The sequence below is a fragment of the Hermetia illucens genome, chromosome 6 (assembly GCF_905115235.1).
Source record: "Hermetia illucens chromosome 6, iHerIll2.2.curated.20191125, whole genome shotgun sequence".
Taxonomy (NCBI): Eukaryota; Metazoa; Arthropoda; class Insecta; order Diptera; family Stratiomyidae; genus Hermetia; species Hermetia illucens.
The window spans coordinates 46765960-46785242 of NC_051854.1; positions in this window are offsets into that span (position 1 = coordinate 46765960).

The window sequence follows — 19283 nt, forward strand, 5'->3', positions numbered from 1 at the left end:
GTAGTTGGGTGGACTTGAAGAGGATCGTACCTCTTGCATTCACCTCAGCATCACGGATCACCTTCTCGAGGGCCAGGTTAAAGAGGACGCATGATAGCGCATCCCCTTGTCGTAGACCGTTGTTGATGTCGAATGGTCTTGAGAGTGATCCTGCTGTTTTTATCTGGCCTCGCACATTGGTCAGGGTCAGCCTAGTCAGTCTTATTAATTTCGTCGGGATACCGAATTCTCTCATGGCCGTGTACAGTTTTACCCTGGCTATGCTATCATAGGCGGCTTTAAAGTCGATGAACAGATGGTGCAACTGTAGTACATATTCCAACAGTTTTTCCATCGCCTGCCGCAGAGAGAAAATCCGATCTGTTGCTGATTTGCCTGGAGTGAAGCCTCTTTGGTATGGGCCAATGATGTTCTGGGCGTATGGGGCTATCCGGCCTAGCAAGATAGTGGAGAATATCTTATAGATGGTACTCAGCAACGTGATACCTCTATAATTGCTGCACTGTGTGATATCTCCCTTTTTATGTATGAGACAGATTATGCCTCGCTGCCAATCGTCAGGCATTGATTCGCTGTCCCATACCTTGAGCACAAGTTGATGAACCACTTGGTGTAACTGGTCGCCTCCATATTTAACCAATTCGGCTGTAATTCCATCGGCTCCTGGCGACTTATGATTTTTTAGCCGATGAATTGCACAGACTGTTTCTCCTAAACTTGGTGGTGGCAGTATTTGTCCGTCGTCTTCAGTTGGCGGGACCTCCAACTCGCCGATGCTCTGGTTGTTCAGTAGCTCATCAAAGTACTCAACCCATCGCTCTAATATGCCCATTCTGTCGGAAATCAGATTTCCCTCTTTGTCTCGGCAGGATGAGCATCGAGGTGTATAAGGCTTCATCCTGCTGACTTGTTGGTAAAACTTCCGCGCCTGGTGCGGTTGCTCCCTGTACTTTTCTAGTTCACAGACTTGTTGGTTCTCCCAGGCTTCCTTTTTCCGTCTGTGAAGTCGCTTCTCCGCTCGACGGAGTTCGTGATAAGTCTCTGCGCGTGCCCGCGTTCTTTGAGAATGCAACATTACTCGGTATGCGGCATTCTTCCGTTCCGTTGCTAGCTTACATTCATCGTCAAACCAGCCGTTCCGACTCCTTTTGCGGCTGGGGCCAAGTATATTTGTGGCCGTATCCATGATAACGTTCTTCAGGTGGTTGTGAAGATCATTAGTTGATGCTTCATCTCCAGGTCCTCTATTGACTACAGTTATTGCGGCATCCATTTCCCTCTTATAGGTGTCGCGGAGGGTTGTGTTGTGGATGGCTTCAGTGTTCACTCTCACCTGATTGTCAGAGGGGATTCTAGGTGGTATTGTTATTCGAGCTCGGAGCACCATGCCAACGAGATAGTGATCCGAGTCTATATTGGCCCCCCTATATGTTCTGACATTCATCAAGGCTGAGAGGTGACGGCGTTCGATCAACACGTGGTCAATTTGGTTGAAAGTGGTCCCGTCTGGAGAGGCCCACGTATGTTTGTGGACCGCTTTCCGCGCAAACCAGGTACTTCCAACAACCATTTCGTGTGACCCTGCTAATTGAATAGTCCGCAGTCCGTTATCATTTGTTTTTTCGTGTAAGCTATGGGAGCCAACGTATCGCCTGAATACGGGCTCCTTCCCTACTTGGCTGTTAAAATCCCCAAGTATGATTTTGATATCATATCTGGGACAGGCTTCGAGGGCTCTTTCTACTGCCTCGTAGAAGGTATCCTTCTCCGACTCTGCAGTCTCCTCTGTAGGGGCGTGAACGTTTATGAGGCTTATATTTCTAAACTTGCCTCGCAAGCGCAGAGTGCATAGCCGTTCGCTTATACTTTCAAAGCCGAAAACAGCAGGTTTCATTTTTTGGCTGACTAAGAAACCTACTCCGAGCACATGGTTTACTGGATGGCCGCTATAATATATGGTGCAGTGGCTCTTCTCCAGGAAACCGGTCCCTGTCCATCGCATCTCTTGCAACGCTGTTACATCAGCCCTATATTGGGACAGGGTATCGGCTAGCTGCTTATCAGCTTCATCTCTGTACAGGGAGCGCACGTTCCATGAGAAAATGCGCAAATCGTTGTTCCTTTGTCGTTGCCGGGTCCGTCGTTTTAACATCCGTCCTATCCGAGGCTCCTGTTGTGGCTTCGTAACAGGTTGTTTTCCGTGTAGGGTTGTCAGCCCTACCCAACCCCCAACCTGGAGGACCAGTTGGTACAATTTGTCCCGTTTTTCGGCGCGGGAGTCTCGCCTTCATCCTTCTCGGTCTACAATTTTTCGTTAAGAAAGAGCTCCCAGCGGTCACCACGTGGAGGTGGAGATAGGGTTTGGTAGTAGAGCTGTTGGTGTTGGTTCAGCAGGCATTTCCCAGGTTTTATGCTCCATCGTGGGTACCAATCCACGTTTCGCCCCGGGACCTATACTACCCTTTGACCGCTGATGTTCATTGATGAATAATGAAAATGCGGAATTACTGTCTCATAAATTTCAGCCCAATTCCCCGTGGTATTACGAGGAATTTCTTTAATGTCGAAGGAATCTGCATCAGGGGCACAGACATCCTTTTCAAACAAAGCTACATGTTTCAAGATGTTTAGCTGGGTACCGTTGCAAGTAATAGGTACATTTTCCACCTGCCCTTTGAATAGTACTGCGTACCATCTCCAGGATACAAGATGGGCTCATCGATTTGAGGCAGGGTTTCCGCTGCTTCTTCCTCGAAGAAGAGTTTATCCTCTTCAGGACCCACGAATGATATTCGGGAAGGAATTGATACCCCAAGATCACAAGTCTTATTTTCTTTGTCGGGAGGTGTAATGACTGCTACACGTTCAAATTTTTTCTGGAGAGTGTGGAATTTTATAATCGATGCTAACCATCCCGTCCTGAATCCATGTGGTCATTGGGTAATCGTCGAAGATTTCCTCTGGTTCCCCTAATTCTGGCAATATTATGTCGGGCACCTCATTATTGATCTTACTCACATAGTTGGCTAACTTCTTTGAAGGCTTTCGCAATTGGCGGTGCTAAGCTGCAATCTCTCCCAATACTCATTTGACACCTGTCGAAAATTCTGCAATCTCCTGTTTAAGCATTCACCTTACTGCTCCATTACCCTATTGTCCTTCAATTTGAGGTTTGTTGGATTAAGCGTTAAAGCAGCAATCTTTGTCTGAAGACACTTCATTGCTTCTAAGTCGTTGCGAATGGCAATATTCCCATAACTCAGGTACCCTGTTGCACCTATTGTTGCCAGCCCCGCCAAATTGTTGGTACCCAAACTTCAGAAGGCCCCTAGCCAGCACGCCCAGTACTAACGGAGTCCTTCGACGCCTTTCCAATCCAAAGAACTGTGACTACTTTCCTTTATGACCACCAAGTCGCCTAGAGTTACTTCCCGTCTTGGGTTCTTCCACTAGTAGCGTTTTTGCAAGTGATTTAAGTATTTATTTTCAAACTTGACCCAGAAGTATCTTTGCAGCTCCTGGATTTGTAGCCACCTTTTGGTTGCTGGTAGATCCTCATGCATGCCGTCACCCATCGGGGGCCACAAAGGACACCTCAGAATTTGAAAATGGGCAGAAGATAATACCAGCAAGTCATGACTGTTGTCCACCAATGGATACAACGGTCTACTGTTCAATATCACGTCCCAACCACGAAGAGCCGTATAAAAGTCGTCACAGGATAGATTGGACTTTGAAGGGAATCACTAAACTGATACAGGAAACTCCAAAAGGCGGAACTAAAAGTTCAAAAGAGGAAAATCACATGGTTAAAGTGTGAACTTCGGCTAAGATAGTGAAACCTATGGGGAACGAAGACACTGAATGAATCAAGTTACCACCAAAAGGGTACTCAAACGGCCACAATACGATTACCAGGCCAGAAATTGCAAATGTTTGCAATGAAAAAATGAGGTTTATTCAAATAAACCTCGATCATTGCAGGGTTTCTCAGGATTGTATTGAGTACACCACCTACGTACGAACCGGAGGTGCACTTTCCCATTATAAGTGCACCTACGTATGAGTTACAGATTTAACTGGTAGAGTGCTGATATGGACATATGGTCGACAAACCATACAATGTACTATCAGTCAGGCAATCAGTGGCTTTGTGTAGTCGAACATAGGTGATGTAAATGTTTACAGCTGCTACGTCCCACCAAGCCTAATACTGCTTCAATTCGAAGAAATCCTTGATAGTCTTGCTCTCTATTCTGGTGATTGCCGGTGACTTAAATGCTTAAGCACTTAAGTGGGGTAGCAAAGAATCAAATGCAAGGGGCGCAGTCTATTGGAGGCTTTTGCGCTGTTAGATATAGTCCTGGCCAACAAAGGTAATGTAAACACCTTTCGGAAGAGAAGATCTGCCTATTCACGTTCAAGCGCGCCAAGGAGGGAAGTGAAGCCTTCAACTTCTTCTGTTCATCGGTTCGCTTCACGATTTGGTAGCCAGCCAGATGTTACCACGCCTCTGTCAGAAACAACGGACTTTTCAGAATACAAAATCGCAGAAGAGGACTCTCTAGAGTCCCACCATCTTAATTCGCGTAGGCCCAGAATGTCCAGCTTATATCTTCGGAATTTTCGCTCGAGTTGGAAAAAGCGAGCATTCTGAGGAACCAACCATAGTCGGTAGATATCGAACTAAATGTGAAGCTTGAGGCCAGTCCCTATTCAAGGCGCTGTTGACGTTTTGGTAGTAAAGTTCCAAAAAATTATAGATTGTTAACCCCCTATTTTCTATCCCTTTTAGTCGCCTTTTACAGCAAACAAAGACTTTGAGTGTATTCTTAGACCCCAACTTATAGAACTAAGCCAGTTAACGCCTAGATCTCCATGTACAATAATGAACTGCCTTCTTTTATTTCAATAATATTTTCTTTAGACATTCCTGACTATTTAAAGAAAATTATCCGTAGTTTAATGTACCGAAAGACAGTCTTGCATTTTGCACCCTCGAATTCTCGTCATCCTTTTACTTTGGCTTTCGACACTCCCTTATTCTCGGGAGCTATTCAGCTTTACTCTATAACATGCTGCAGACAATTTATTCTATACGTAAAAAATACAAAAGTTCTTCTCGATTAAAAAAGGGAGGAAGACGGCGACGGTTTCTTACCAGGGCAGAGGAAACTGATCAGACGCTGCCTCACTTCTGCCCTGGAAGCAGCGTGATCGAAACGGGTCGCTGATGTTCAGACCGAAACTTGGCCGGAGTTAAATAATTCTTTTTGGGGATTGGGACGTCCTAAGTCCGCATCCACTTGATGCCGGACCGGACCAAATAGAGAGCAACTTGGCCGTGGACCATCAAGAGTGGTCCACGGCCTCCCTTTTTTGGGGTTAGCACATAAGGTTGCAAAATTAAACGAGGGACGAAGACGGCTACCGTTTCTTACCAGGGCAGAGACTGTCTATCTCAGCGATGCAAAATGTCAGTTTTCCTTGACAAAAAGTTGACAGGTTTGACAACCCGCCCTGCTTTTATCTCACTGACAACAATCCAACAATTTCCAAATAAAATTTCTAATAAAATCTTGTGTTCCATGTAGCTAGACTATAAGCGGCTTCCACACTTGATTCTATATGTAACGGTGTTAGTCCCCCTTCATTTTCCGAACGTTAAACATCGTTCATTTTTCTATAGAAAAACAGCTGCATTTATTTCACTTCATAATACGAAAAAAATCCTCTGACATATCGAAAGAGAAATTGGAAGCGACAGTGAAAATGGAGAGGAACACGCTTTTTTGACAAGGCCACATGGGGCAGAACAGTTGAAAAAAGCATGAGTTCCCGGGAAGTCATCCACATATGTACATACATTTATCCCCATATACATATATAATAAACTAAGATGAAAACCGACTTTTCCGGAAAACTCCACGTAAATCAAAATTCGTTGAAAATTCACAACAACCAGGCTGCCTCGAAACCCTGCATAAGCAAAACCAGCTTGTCTACTTTCCCGCCTTCTTCCTATCGCGTTTCCAATAACAGACATTCACACAACAATCCGATAAATAATGGCATTCTAGCTGTTCAATTTTACCTAATTAGCGTAACATAAATATGTTGCGACTGGAAAAGCATGTCACATCTCGCTTCGCCATTTTATGAATTTTCCTCTTGACTTCAGTTCTACCCTCATGTGGATGGCGAATTTCTGTAAGAGAGACAAATCGAAAGCGGATCGAATTTCTCCAAACAAACCTTGAATCTTAATGGCAATTAATGTCAAGGAGATGTTACCAATTTTACTCTATTTCAAATGTACATATTCAAGATAATCCCTGGCAATATGGGAAAGGAATTTTCTCCGAATGTGGTCCATATGAGTAGATATGCTCGGAAAAATGATTTATGTCTGAATAAAAATTCCTACATTTTTTGGAAGTAATTCAATCTCAGCCAGTTTTAAATTCCATAAATTTGGGTCAAAATAAAAGCGAAATCAGATGCAGACAGAGTGGAAAAATCACATTCAGCGTGAATTTTTTTTCAGATTTTTTGAGTGAGTAGGTTCTGAGAATACCTCCTTAATTCAAATGAAAGAAAGGAGATCGCTAGGCTACGAAGAGGTTTTGACACCCACCGCATTTGTTCAAGAAAACACCTCGCAGAAGGTACTCCAGGACCAAGAAATTATCCCGTACTGAAAAAGCTGTTCAGTTCTTACATATATGTATCTCCACCAACGCCAATGACGGCAAAAGATACAACTTAGGGAAGAGTAATAAATGTGAAAGGTAAAGGAGTGTTTAAACTGAGTAGTCCGGACAAGACTTGTAAGGAGCAGAGCCCTGACCTGAAAGAACTACTTTTCATGCAGCTCGGAGTAAAAATAATTGAGTTTATCAAAGTCCAACACATACTAAGAGCCATTAGGAACGTCTGTAATAGGTCATCATCATCATCAACGGCGCAACAACCGGTATCCGGTCTAGGCCTGCCTTAATAAGAAACTCCAGACATCCCGGTTTTGCGCAGAGGTTCACCAATTCGATATCCCTAAAAGCTGTCTGGGGTCCTGGCCTACGCCATCGCTCCATCTCAGGCAGGGTCTGGCTCGTCTTCTTTTCCTATCATAGATATTGTCCTTATACACTTTCCGGGTGGGATCATCCTCATCCATACGGATTAAGTGACCCGCCCACCGTAACCTAGTGAGCCGGATTTTGTCCACAACCGGACGGTCATGATATCGCTCATAGATTTCGTCATTGTGTAGACTACGGAATCGTCCATCCTCATGTAGTGGGGCCAAAAATTCTTCGGAGGATTCTTCTCTCGAACGCGACCAAGAGTTCGCAATTTTTCTTCCTAAGAACCCAAGTCTCCGAGGAATACATAAGGACTGGCAAGATCATTGTCTTGTACAGTAAGAGCTTTAACCCTATGGTGAGACGTTTCTAGCGGAACAGTTTTTGTAAGCTGAAATAGCCTCTATTAACTGAGAACAACCGTGCGCGGATTTCATCATCGTAGCTGTTATCGGTTGTGATTTTTGACCCTAGATAGGAAAAATTGTCAACGGTCTCAAAGTTGTAATCTCCTATCTTTATTCTTCCCATTTGATCAGTGCGGTTTGATGTTGTTTGCTGGTTGGTTTTTGGTGTTGACGTTGCCACCATATACTTTGTCTTGCCTTCATTGATGTGCAGCCCAAGATCTCGCGCCAATCGTCGCCTGCTCGATCTGGATGAAGACAGTTTGTACGTCTCGGGTCATTCTTCCTATGATGTCGATATCTTCAGCATAGGCCAATAGGGCTTAAAGAGGATCGTACCCCTCGCATTTACCTCAGCATCACGGATCACCTTCTTCAGAGCCAAGTTAAAGAGGACGCCTGATAGGGCATCCCCTTTTCGTGGACCGTTGATGATGTCAAACGGTCTTGAAAGTGATCCTGCTGCTTTTATCTGGTCTCGTACATTGGTCAGGATCAGCCTAGTTAGTCTTATCAATTTCGTCGGGATACCGAATTTTCTCGTGGCCAGTTATACTATCATAGGCGGCTTTAAAGTCGATGAAAAGATGGTGCAACTGATATCCATATTCCAACAGTTTCTCTATCGCTTGCCGCAGAGAGAAAATCTGATCTGTTGCTGATTTGCCTGCAGTCAAGCCTCTTTGGTATGGGCCAATGATGTTCTGGGCGTATGGGGCTATCCGGCCTAGCAAGATAGCGGAAAATATCTTATAGATGGTACTCAGCAACGTGATACCTCTATAATTGCTGCGCTGTGTGATATCTCCCTTTTTATGTATGGGACAGATAATGCCTCTTTGCCAGTCGTACACCATGAGCACAAGTTGATGAACCACTTGGTGTAATTGGTCGCCTCCATATTCAACCAATTCGGCTGTAATTCCATCGGCTCCTGGCGACTTATGGTTTTTTAGCCGATACTTGGTGGTGGCAGTATTTGTCCGCCGTCTTCAGTTGGCGGGGTCTCCAACTCGCCGATGTTCTGGTTGTTCAGTGGTTCATCAAAATACTCAACCCATTGCTCCAATATGCCCATTCTGTCGGAAATCAGATTTCCCTCTTTGTCTCGACAGGATGAACATCGAGGTGTGTAAGGCTTCATTCTGCTGACTTGTTGGTAAAACTTCCGCGCTTGGTGCAGTTGCGCCTTATAATTTTCGAGTTCACAGACAGGAGAAAAAAAAAGGTAGCCGAACCCTTTGACCCCAACAGTGTTATAGGCGAGTCAAATGACATCGAACCTTTGGCACCTAAGAAAGAAAAGGATTTTAGCGAAACAAAATTATAAGTTCTTAGATATCGGCAATATTCGAAAAATCCAGAAAGACTATTTCATATTTCAGCTGAACAAACCCAACTAGAGTGAAACTGACGACTCTCGTAACCAAGTTGAAAACTCACTTGGGGCGAATGCCATAGTACGTGCAAAAAAGTTTCAGATTTGTATACAGGGCAAAGGTCTCCATGAGGTGACATCAAGAGGAGAAATTTACATTGCCTTGAAAAAACAATTTAAGTTGGAGGATCTGGGAGAATAAGTAAATTTGAGAAAAGGGGTGGGGGAGCGTGGGGAGGGTGGAAGGTGAAGGTGCTAAAGCAATCCTGGAGTATCTAGGACACTGACCTGGAACAGTTTGACACGTTACCTCAGGCCAGGCATATTCAGTATAGGAGTAAAACCCTGTGGATTCAGGGAGCCTCAGCTACCATAGCATTTCTCTTATCAATCTCCGTCTTTTTCGCCTTTTTTTGGGGGGGGGGGCATTTATGCACACAGTGTTGGACTTCCGGTTCGGTACGTCGTCGAACTACCAAATAAATACCTCTCCATCGTCAGAGAGCTAGCCTGGAACCGTTTGTCACATTACTTCGGGGTAGTCTCCAAACTCTCCCTCCTTGCGGGGCCTTCAAATCAGGGAATTCCTTCCACTAACTCGAGGGAGAGCAGGAAGGGAATTGTCAGTTTAACAAAACACCTTTCATCCGGCTCGACCGGTGGAGGCAAGCTCTATCTTCTTAGCAACGAGAAGGACCCGAACGTAATGGGCAACACGGCTCCACCAGTCAGCACTCCTCAGCATCTCTTCGACAATGTTGTTTGGAGAGAGATCCCCTGTGTTTAAATAGAGCTGCTGACGAACCCCATCCCACCTTCCACAAGAAAAAAAAGTGTGATGGGCGTCGTCCACAACTCCGTTGCAAAACATGCATTGCGGAGATCGCACCTTTCCAGTTTTGTACAGATAAGACTGAAAACCTCCATGCCCACTTAAAAATTGAGTAAGGAAATAGTCAGTCTCACCATGCTTCTGATTCAGCCACGCACCTAGGTTGCCGATGAACCGCGCTGTCCATCTGCCTCTAGTTTCATTTTGCCAAGAGAGCTACCACTCGTCTCTCCCTTGACTCATCTCCCTTGCGCTTGTATATGGCTTGACGCTCCTTAGCAAGAAGGGGTGATTCCCACCCCCGCGATCACCATCACGGCCAGTTCAAAGTTAGTGCGGTACGCAGACGCCACCTGCAAAGCTCCCCGTTTCTGTACTTGCGCGAGGCGTTTACGATATACCTCCTCGCCAAGAGCATCAGCCCATACCTCTGCGCCGTAGAGCAGAACAGACTGTATTGAACTCATCAGGAGATGTAGCCTGCTAGACGTAGGACCCCCAATGTTTACCATTAGCCTACTTAACGCCGAAACTCCAGTTACAGTCTTGTTCGCTGCCCCCTTTTTTGCTCGAAAAGCTCATCTTCAAGTCAAGAATCTACCTCGTTACTGTTGGTTTTAACTCGATTATTAACTCACCGAACGATATGGGACACAGGGTCTCTTTTTAGTCAGAATGACTAGTTCGATTTTTTCCTGTGGAAGGTTGAAACCATGAGTAGTCATTCATCCACCTACCGGTCGCATCATCTGCATAGCCAACAAGGCCTGACTCTTCGGACATGTCGAGTTTAAGTAGACTATCATAGCTAGCGTTCCAGAGGTCCGGCCCTAGAATGGATCCCTGTGCTACCCCTGACATGACCTCCATCCTCCTCTGACCCTCTAATGTTCCAAAAAGCAGGGAGCGGTTCCTCAGATAGTTCCCCAATATCCGTAAGGGGTAGTTCAGTATGTGGAAAGTGTTGTCTAGTGTGCCTAGAATGTGTTTCCATCTTATGGAAGTAAAGGCGTTTCTGACGTCAAGCTTTAGGAGGAGCACCACCCGTCGAGTTCGGCGGATATGTGCCTCCGCTCGTCGAACGGCATCCACGACTTGCATGATAGCATTAACTGTGAATATCCTTGCTCTGAAACCAAACTGCCGTGGAGATAAATCTCCGACAGTGCGTATCGCTTCAGCGAGTCTACTTCAGATGAGCTTTTCGAGCACTTTTCCAGCAGTATCAACCATACATAGTGGGCGGTATGAAAACGGCAACTCAGGGTCGCCTTTCCCTTTGTGGATCAGCGGAAGCCTCACCACCTTCCAACGAGCAGGGAAAGTGCCCTCTTTCAAGCAAGCGTTGAATACGCCGAGCAGTAGGTCTGGCCGGTATTGGAATACCAGTTTGTATACCTCTGCTGGAATACCATTGAGTCCTTCCGCTTTGTTGCTTTTCATGGAGAGGACTGCCTGTTCCAACTCTTTTATAGAGAAAAGTGGACAGTCCTCTGTGCTCCCCGCGCCGACGTCATCATCCCATACGAGGTGCGCAGGGAATAGTGGCTTTACAATGCGATCTATCTGCTCGGCCTTAAGTGAACAGGGGTTCCGCAGTGCCCCGATATTTCGGGTTACCAGTTTGTAACCGAGTCGCCACGGGTCCCCATTCACCTTATCGACCAGATCCTGTCAGCAGCGAGCTTTGCTCTTGTTTATTGCGCTGCGGAGTCTCCTTTTGGCTGATTTGTACTCCGTCACTATGGTATATGCCTCCTCCCGATCCCTTAGACGTTGTGTTATACGGCGGAGCCTGTGACACTCCTTTCGGAGCTCTACGATTTCCACTGCCCACCAATACATAGAAGGTTTGCCACGTCTCGGTGCCTTCCCGGGCGTGGAGGCTCCGCAGGCCGACGTTATCAGATTCATAACTGAATTTACGACAGTGTCGGCTGCAGCGCCACCCCAAGAGTACCCACCGGCGCAGCCCCACCTGTACCAAGAGTTTCGACAAACCTCCCTCTCAATTGTCTTTCCCAAGGTTGCTGCAATGCGCAGAGGGTACGGGCTCTCTCTACACAAGCGACTTCTTCCTTATTTCCCTCGCTTTTTCTGAGGTATATAAGCCTCCGCTCGGCAGCATGGAGAGCAATCGGAATAACTCCCCTCCCCCCTCGTCTTTGTACGCTTGCGGCACATTTCCTCACTAAGAAGTCAGCCATACTTCGGAACTGTAAAGAGGGCCGACTGAACCGCGCTCATCAGCAAGCATCGCCTGCTGCATAAAGGACCTCCGACATTGGACATCAGCCGGCAAATCGCAAACGTTATAGCCGCAGCCTTGTGTGCCGTGTAATGAATCTGCTTGAAGGAATTCATCTTCGTATCTGTGACGATGCCGAGACATTTTACCGCCGGCTTCGACAAGACCATGGTTTCACCAACCTCAATATGAAGGACTGTAGAAACCTTCTCCTTGGTCTTCTGCGAATATCGTATAATGCGCTCCAAAGGTCCGAACCAAGGATAGATCCCTGAGCCGCCCCTTTCCTGAGTGTCGTAGAATAATACACGGTCCTTTAAATAGCCACTCAACATAGGCAATAGGTAACTTGGAGTACGGAAAGGATTTTCCAGTATCTCAAGCCTGCGGCGCCACCTCGCGGAATTGAAGGCGTTTCTTACGTCGATGGTCACAAAGAGCACCACTCGCCGACAGTGACGACTGTGTGCCTCAGCCAGTTTTACCGCTTGGATCACCACAATGACATCAATTGTGGATCGCCCCACTTTAAAACCATATTGTGATGGTGAGCAGTCTCGACAGCACATATTGCGCCAGTCAGTCGTGAATTAATGAGCTTCTCAAGCAGCTTCCCCGCTGTAACCAGCATACTCAGCAGACTATACGCTGACGTATGAGTTGGCATTCCTCAGTACTCACTCCTTCACTGACAGCGTTAGTTCGGATGGGATAGACAGGAAAAAGAGCCTGCACGACTTCCACCATGTTCGCTGCTTCCATAGAACAGGGCGACCAATGGGTACCGAGTTTTTCTGGTAATTAGCTTATACCCGAGGCCACATCGGTGATTAACTCCTGCCAACAGCGTGCCTTCTGCTTGTTGATTTCGTGGCGGAGTTTCTTTTTCCCACTCTTATACTCTGCGGATCTGAGCGATACACCTAAGTCTGAGGCAGTTCATTCTTATGCTTGCAATTTCAGCCGTCCACCAGCACACAGGTAATTTCTCGAGACGCAGCTTCCCTTTGGGACGCGATGCGTTACAAGCTGCGGTATGAGGCTCATTCTGGAATGAACTAGCGATATAGTTGTAATTCTTCTGTCTACGCCTCGGCCTTGTTGCTGATTTACCCCTATTCAAAGAGCTTCGACAAATTTTACAACGTCGATTTTTTCGATGTTCCACCCAGTAGGTGTTTGTCAGACGGCAGAACATTCGGAAGAGCCATTTATCACTTTGAATAATCACTGGCCGTGAAATCTTCCAGTATCTTCCATTGTTGCACCGCTGACACTAAAGACTCCAAAACTTACGTCAGAGATGGTGCCCTCGCAACCAGGACGTCGTTAGGGTACTTCCGGTATTTAGGAGAATAAGTCCCGTCCTGGCAGCCATCTCAACAATCTGTATGCCTCGAGAATCTGGCTGAGGCAGCTCCCATTTGAGGGCTTTGGCATTAAAGTCTGCTCTGACTAGAATTCTTTCTTCTGTGTTTCTAATCTCATTCTCGGTCTTTGCAAAGGACACAGGACTTTGCCGACTCATTAGTCTGCGCTTTATGCCCGGGTTCGCCACATTTGTAACACAATGTGCTTCTGCCTTGCCCCGCGCAAGCCCCTGCTATATGTCCGGGTTGGATAAAATAATTCACCCGATCTTTGTTTTCCCGCAATGGAGAAGTTGGCTCGCTGCCTTCTCAGTTGGAGTTAGCAGACGTGCCTCCTACCTTAAGGTTGCTCCTATCTGGGTAATCCTTTTTTATCGATTCCTGTTGTGTCCCCGTCGGCCCATCCATGCTGTTTTCCTGGGTCCCAGCTGCTAGCAGCTTTCTCGACTATAAAGTGCAGTCCCCTAAAATTATCCCCGTGATTTTCTATGTGAGCGGGGAGATCAGGGGGGATGCAAATTGTTATGGAAGTGTTTGCTTAGAGCCGGGGTTAGGCGCTACTCAGGAGTCCATCTCAACTGAACCTCCACTACCAACTTAATGGTATCATAGCTTTGAACGTACTTTCAGCCCTACCAAGATTATTATCGGGACGGAGGCAGCTGTAACATTAACCTGAAAGCCGTTTCTACAAGATGTTACTCTGGTGTACTAAAGTAGCAGATTGCCACAGCTGTCAGTTCATTTGCAATCTATTCCGAATCGTTTGCTAAATCATGAATCAACGCCATGGCGGGTCATCGTCGTTGCCGCTGCTGTCCGAATTTGCTTGGCCCTAAGTTTAGACACTTTGCGAGGGCATGCACAGGCAGTATTGATCAGTCGGATCGATACAAAATATATAAGGAAAAAGGCCATATTGTCAAGGAGCGCAATGGGGACTCCAACTCCATATTGTGCGAAGGAAAGGAGGAACGGTATCATAGGCATATTGTCGGAAGTGGTAAATGGCTGGAATTTAGGGAGGCGTTAGCTGTAATGACAAAAATCAAGTTTATTCAAATAAACCTCAATCACGCCCATGCATCATCAAAATTTTTGGTTCGCAAAGATCACGACCACTGTGAATGTCGTTCCATTTGCTTGTGGACTTTGAGATTCACATTTCAAATGGAACAGATTTGATAGCATTGTGGATGTTTAACTCTCATGGCATGTTCAAGTTTTGAGATGAAATTCCCTAAAATTGCAATCACTTCTATGATTTCGTCTTCCCCAGAACCACATAAAACCGAACTTGCGGCTAAACTCGAACGACACAGGAAGCTTCGCGATTTTAAAGAGCGCAGCTAATGCTGGTTAGTCGAAATATGCCTTAGCTCCCTCCAGCTCTTCCGGAGAAGCCTACACTCTCTCCCCACTGTTCTGCGCCTCGTGTTTCTAGGGCCACTTACACGTCGGTCACTCCGAAATAGTAGATTCTATTGCATAGCCTGTCCACTGCTGCTCCCACCCTCTAATCAATAGGTCTAACAGCACCTAGCCCGTATGAGATTATGCCGTGCTCCCATATAAAAACACAGAGAGAGAATCTACACTAACATCGAGTTCGCTGCGTTCATCAACAGAAATAACGCTATTAAGACAGACAAATTAATGATGATGTACCCATTAATTCAGATGCGAAAGCCATTTGGTCAAGGCCCTTACTTGGAAGGGAGCCAACAGACGGTATCAGCATAGTTAAGGTGTTTGAGGAAAGGTACAAGGACAAGACAACATAATACTGATAACCTAAAGAAATAGTAGGAGGATTTTCTTGGCGAGGTTCAAACAATATTTCGATTGAGTTGGTATCCCCCCGTGAGCAACCTGGACTGTTTCACTCTTCGCAGGGCCCTCAGGCGTTCCGCTTCGTTTTTCAGCGTTGTAGCCATGAATTCATTTCCGGCTCCACAGAATAGTTCTGCTCCGTGCGGCAGCGTCCATGCTCCTTTCTTAGCCAGTTCGTCTGCTGCTTCATTGCCTTTTAACCCGATATGGCATAGAACCCAGAGTATCCAGACTTTATTGAGCGAGCTGAGCGTGTTCAGTCTATAAAGACATTCCCATACCAGTTTGGAATTCACCTGGTTGGATCTGAGCGCCTTAATAGTCGCTTGGCGGTCGCTTAGAATAGCAATATTGTCTCCTGTAGTTCCTTTCGAAGATGATGGCGGATATTTCTGCCTGGAATATGCTAGTGTGGTTGGACCAGTGACCCTGGCGCCCGCTCCCTCTGTTTTAAGGAATCCGTCAGTAGGTCACTGCCACGCTCTCCTAATTTGCTGTTTCTCCAACGTGTTAATATCTTCTTATCAAAATATAACCTCGCTGTCATGTTATTCCTTGATAAATCTGGATACTGCCTAGAAACAATATCAATCTTCTTTAGATCCCATATTGCTGATATGCCGTTGAACATGTCGTCATAGCTGGCCGTTGTGCTGAGTTCAATTCCATCTGCCTAAATTTCGACCCCACAGGTAATCATTAGTAGTGTATTGCTCCGTGTATATGGTATGCAAGCATTTTCGGAGTGTATCCAATTTTTTTTCCTATTGTGGACCTACAAATCATCAGAGCCCTTGTAGCTTTCTGACATATGTTTTCGACATGTGTTTCCGAGAGTAGTTTTTAGTGATTCCCAAGCATTGGACCTCTGTTACTCGTTTCACCTTCATGCAATCTAATGGCGCTAAGGTGTTCAAGCTTACCGTTTCTTTTAAATGGTATTATAATATATTAACCTTGACTAGATTTATGTGCAGCTCCGCCTTCCTGCGTTGTTTGGATCCGCATAGGTCATTCTCATATTTTTCCCTACAGATTTCCAGTGTCTCTTAACTCTCCTAGAAGTTCTTCAGCTACCATACTCCCCATTAATGGTGATAGCTCTCCGCCCTGTCAACAACGTTGTATAATGTTCATAACAACAGACTTTGTTCACGTCGGTACTTCCATTTGCCTACTCTCTTATATGCTGCACAGCCAGAAAGCTAACGTGTTTCCTACTCCCTTATGGATCAGGCTATTTCGTACCTCTGTGTGCGATGTCTTGTTGAACGCTCCTTGGATATCCAAAAACACGTAAAAACCGTAGTACATCCATCAGCTGTTACAAAGCATTTTTGGTTGACCGTCCGGTAGGCATGTTGACATGGACGTAAGGAATTACCATTAGAACGTTAGTTCTAATCTAGTTGTATATTACCTTCTGCACCATTTTGAGTACAAACGATGAAAGAAGCAGCGATGGCTGAAACACCAAGACGCCCAAATAAAGATGAAACGTTACAAAGTGATGCAGCTGCCAGTGCGTGAACAGAACTCCAGTACCCTTCAGTGTCTCCGTGCCGGAAAAAACCTAGTGAAAACCGCTAGACCTGAGCAGGTGGATTCGAACATGAATCGAATGAAAGTGCAGTCGGCAATCCTAGCCAGAGCCGAAGAGGAAATACGCGACAGTAGTGAAGCGTATGCCGTCGGCAACGTGCCTCCAGAAAAAAACAAAAACGGACAAGAGGAAAGAACAAACTATGCCGTTAGAAACCCGTCTATCCAAACACAAGGAGACTAGAAATAGAAAACCACTAACAGAAAAAACGAAGGACTAGACCGTCGGCTCTGCTCATTAAGACGACAGAAAACAAGACATTTGCGGATTTCCTCAGCGAACCCGAAGACATCCATACGGAAAACGAAGACACGATCCACAAAGCGGCCTCTGCAACCCTCGGAGCCACCAAGCGAAGTAAGCGGTACAGCAACTGAGATACTTGGCTTTGGAATGACGATGTTGAAATGAAGGTCCGTGAAAAGAAACGGCTCTACCACAAGTTTCTCGACGATTAAACCCTGACCAATTGGCAAATTTATAAGAATGCCAGCGGGGAAGCAAGGAAAGCGGTCGCTGCCACCCGAGCGGCACATTACAAAAATCGTTACACTCGGGATGGCGAGAGAAATCTGTATCGATTTGCTAAAAGCCGAAACGAACGCATACAGGATATTCAACACTTCTGTTGCGTTGCGATAAGAACGGTTTTTTGCTTACCAAACATCGAGCCGCGATTAATAGATGGCGAAAATACGTCGAGCAGATTTCAAGTGAAGAATTTGCACATCCTCCAGTTTCACAATCATTGCCGACATTTGGAGCAATTTCACCTGTCAACGCAACTGAAGTCGAGGAGGGAATAAAACGAATGAAATCGGCGAAAGCCACAAGACCTGACGACATCGCATCTAAGCTCCGGAAAGCGAAGAGCTGGGTTATTCAGGAAGGAAGAACACCATCTGAATGGTAAGAAAGTACCACTGTTCCAATATGGAAAAAGAAAGGTAGCCCAGCAAAATGTTCAAATTACCATCCGACCCGGTTACTTTCCCCTACCATGAAGATTTTTGAACACATTCTTGACAACCGTATTCGCGAAATCGTTGAAATAACCGTGAATCAAGCCGGATTTGTCAAGAACTGTGGAACTACTGACGCAATACACAGGGCATTGTACTCATGGTGAAACACCATCACATTGCATTTTTGGATCTAGAAAAAGCGTTTGACCATGTGCCACACGAACTCATCTGGTATGCTCTACAACACTTAGTGCCAGAAGAATCCGAAAAGTAAAGTTCGAAGTATGACGGGTGTATCAAAACAGCTTCGTGTCTCTGTTGGTGTTCATCAAGGAAGCGCCCTCTCACCACTCCTCTTTGTTCTTGTTATGGACACCGTCACACGGGACATCCAAAGTCAAGCGCCTTATATTCTGCTTTATGCAGATGTTTTCCTGGCATCTGATAGCAAAAATGATCCCGAGCAACTTGTCCAGAAATGAAATGATCGCATCATGCAACACTGTCTCAGATTGAATCTAAATAAAACTGAATTTTTGACGTCCGATCCCCATGAAACAGGCAGAATCATTGTCAGCGGCAGTGATCTGCCCAGAACGGAGCGATTTAAATACCTCAGGTCAACGCCATCAGCCAATGGAGAACTGCGTTATGAAATTGCCTCACGCATTAATGCAACCTGGATGAAGTCGCGTTCCACAACTGGTATTCTTTATGATCGACGTATCAACGAACGTCTCAAATCTAAAATTTACCGCAATGTTCTCCGTCCTGTCGCTCTCAATGGTTCTGAGTGTTGGCCGACTATAAAAGACAATGAACGGCGTCTTGCGGTAATGGAGACGAAGATGTTGCGTTGCACGTATTGTAGAAAAATTACGAGAGAGGCGTCTTCGATGGCATGGTCACGTAATTCGCGCTAACGAGAATCCACTTGCCCAGATTGGTCTGAACATCGAATTCGATGGTAAACGACCAAAAGGCCGGCGAAAACAACGGTGGCTTGATATGCTGGATGGGGATTTGAAAGACTCGAGATTGCATCCAGATCAGGCATTTGATAGAGCCAAATGGCGAAATCGATCACGACGAGCCGACCCCGCTTGTGAACGGAACAAAGGGTGAAGAAAAAGAAAATCTCTACTCGCTTCCATGTTTCCGTAGTCAACATGATCTTATGACCGACATTCAAATAACTTGTACCAAAAAAAAAGCAATTTTAATGATTGGAAGTCAAACAGGACACATACCAAATATACGGAGTTGGGTCAAATAAAAGCAACCACCACAGTTTCAAAATTAAGCAAAAAAAAATATCCCTCAAGAAAATTGCAGGTGCCATGATAAACCCCGACCTTGAACAGCCTCTTCCGCGACTCAATCTGCATTCACACGCATGTAGAACTAACCATGTTACCAGAAAACATTCAAATTTTTTATTTAATTGAATTTTTATTAAAAATACAACACTTTCGGATTCATATAAGCTTTGCGGCATTTCCTTTCTCACTTTCCACGCGGCGAAAAAACAATCCCACACGCTTCATCTTACGCATCACATA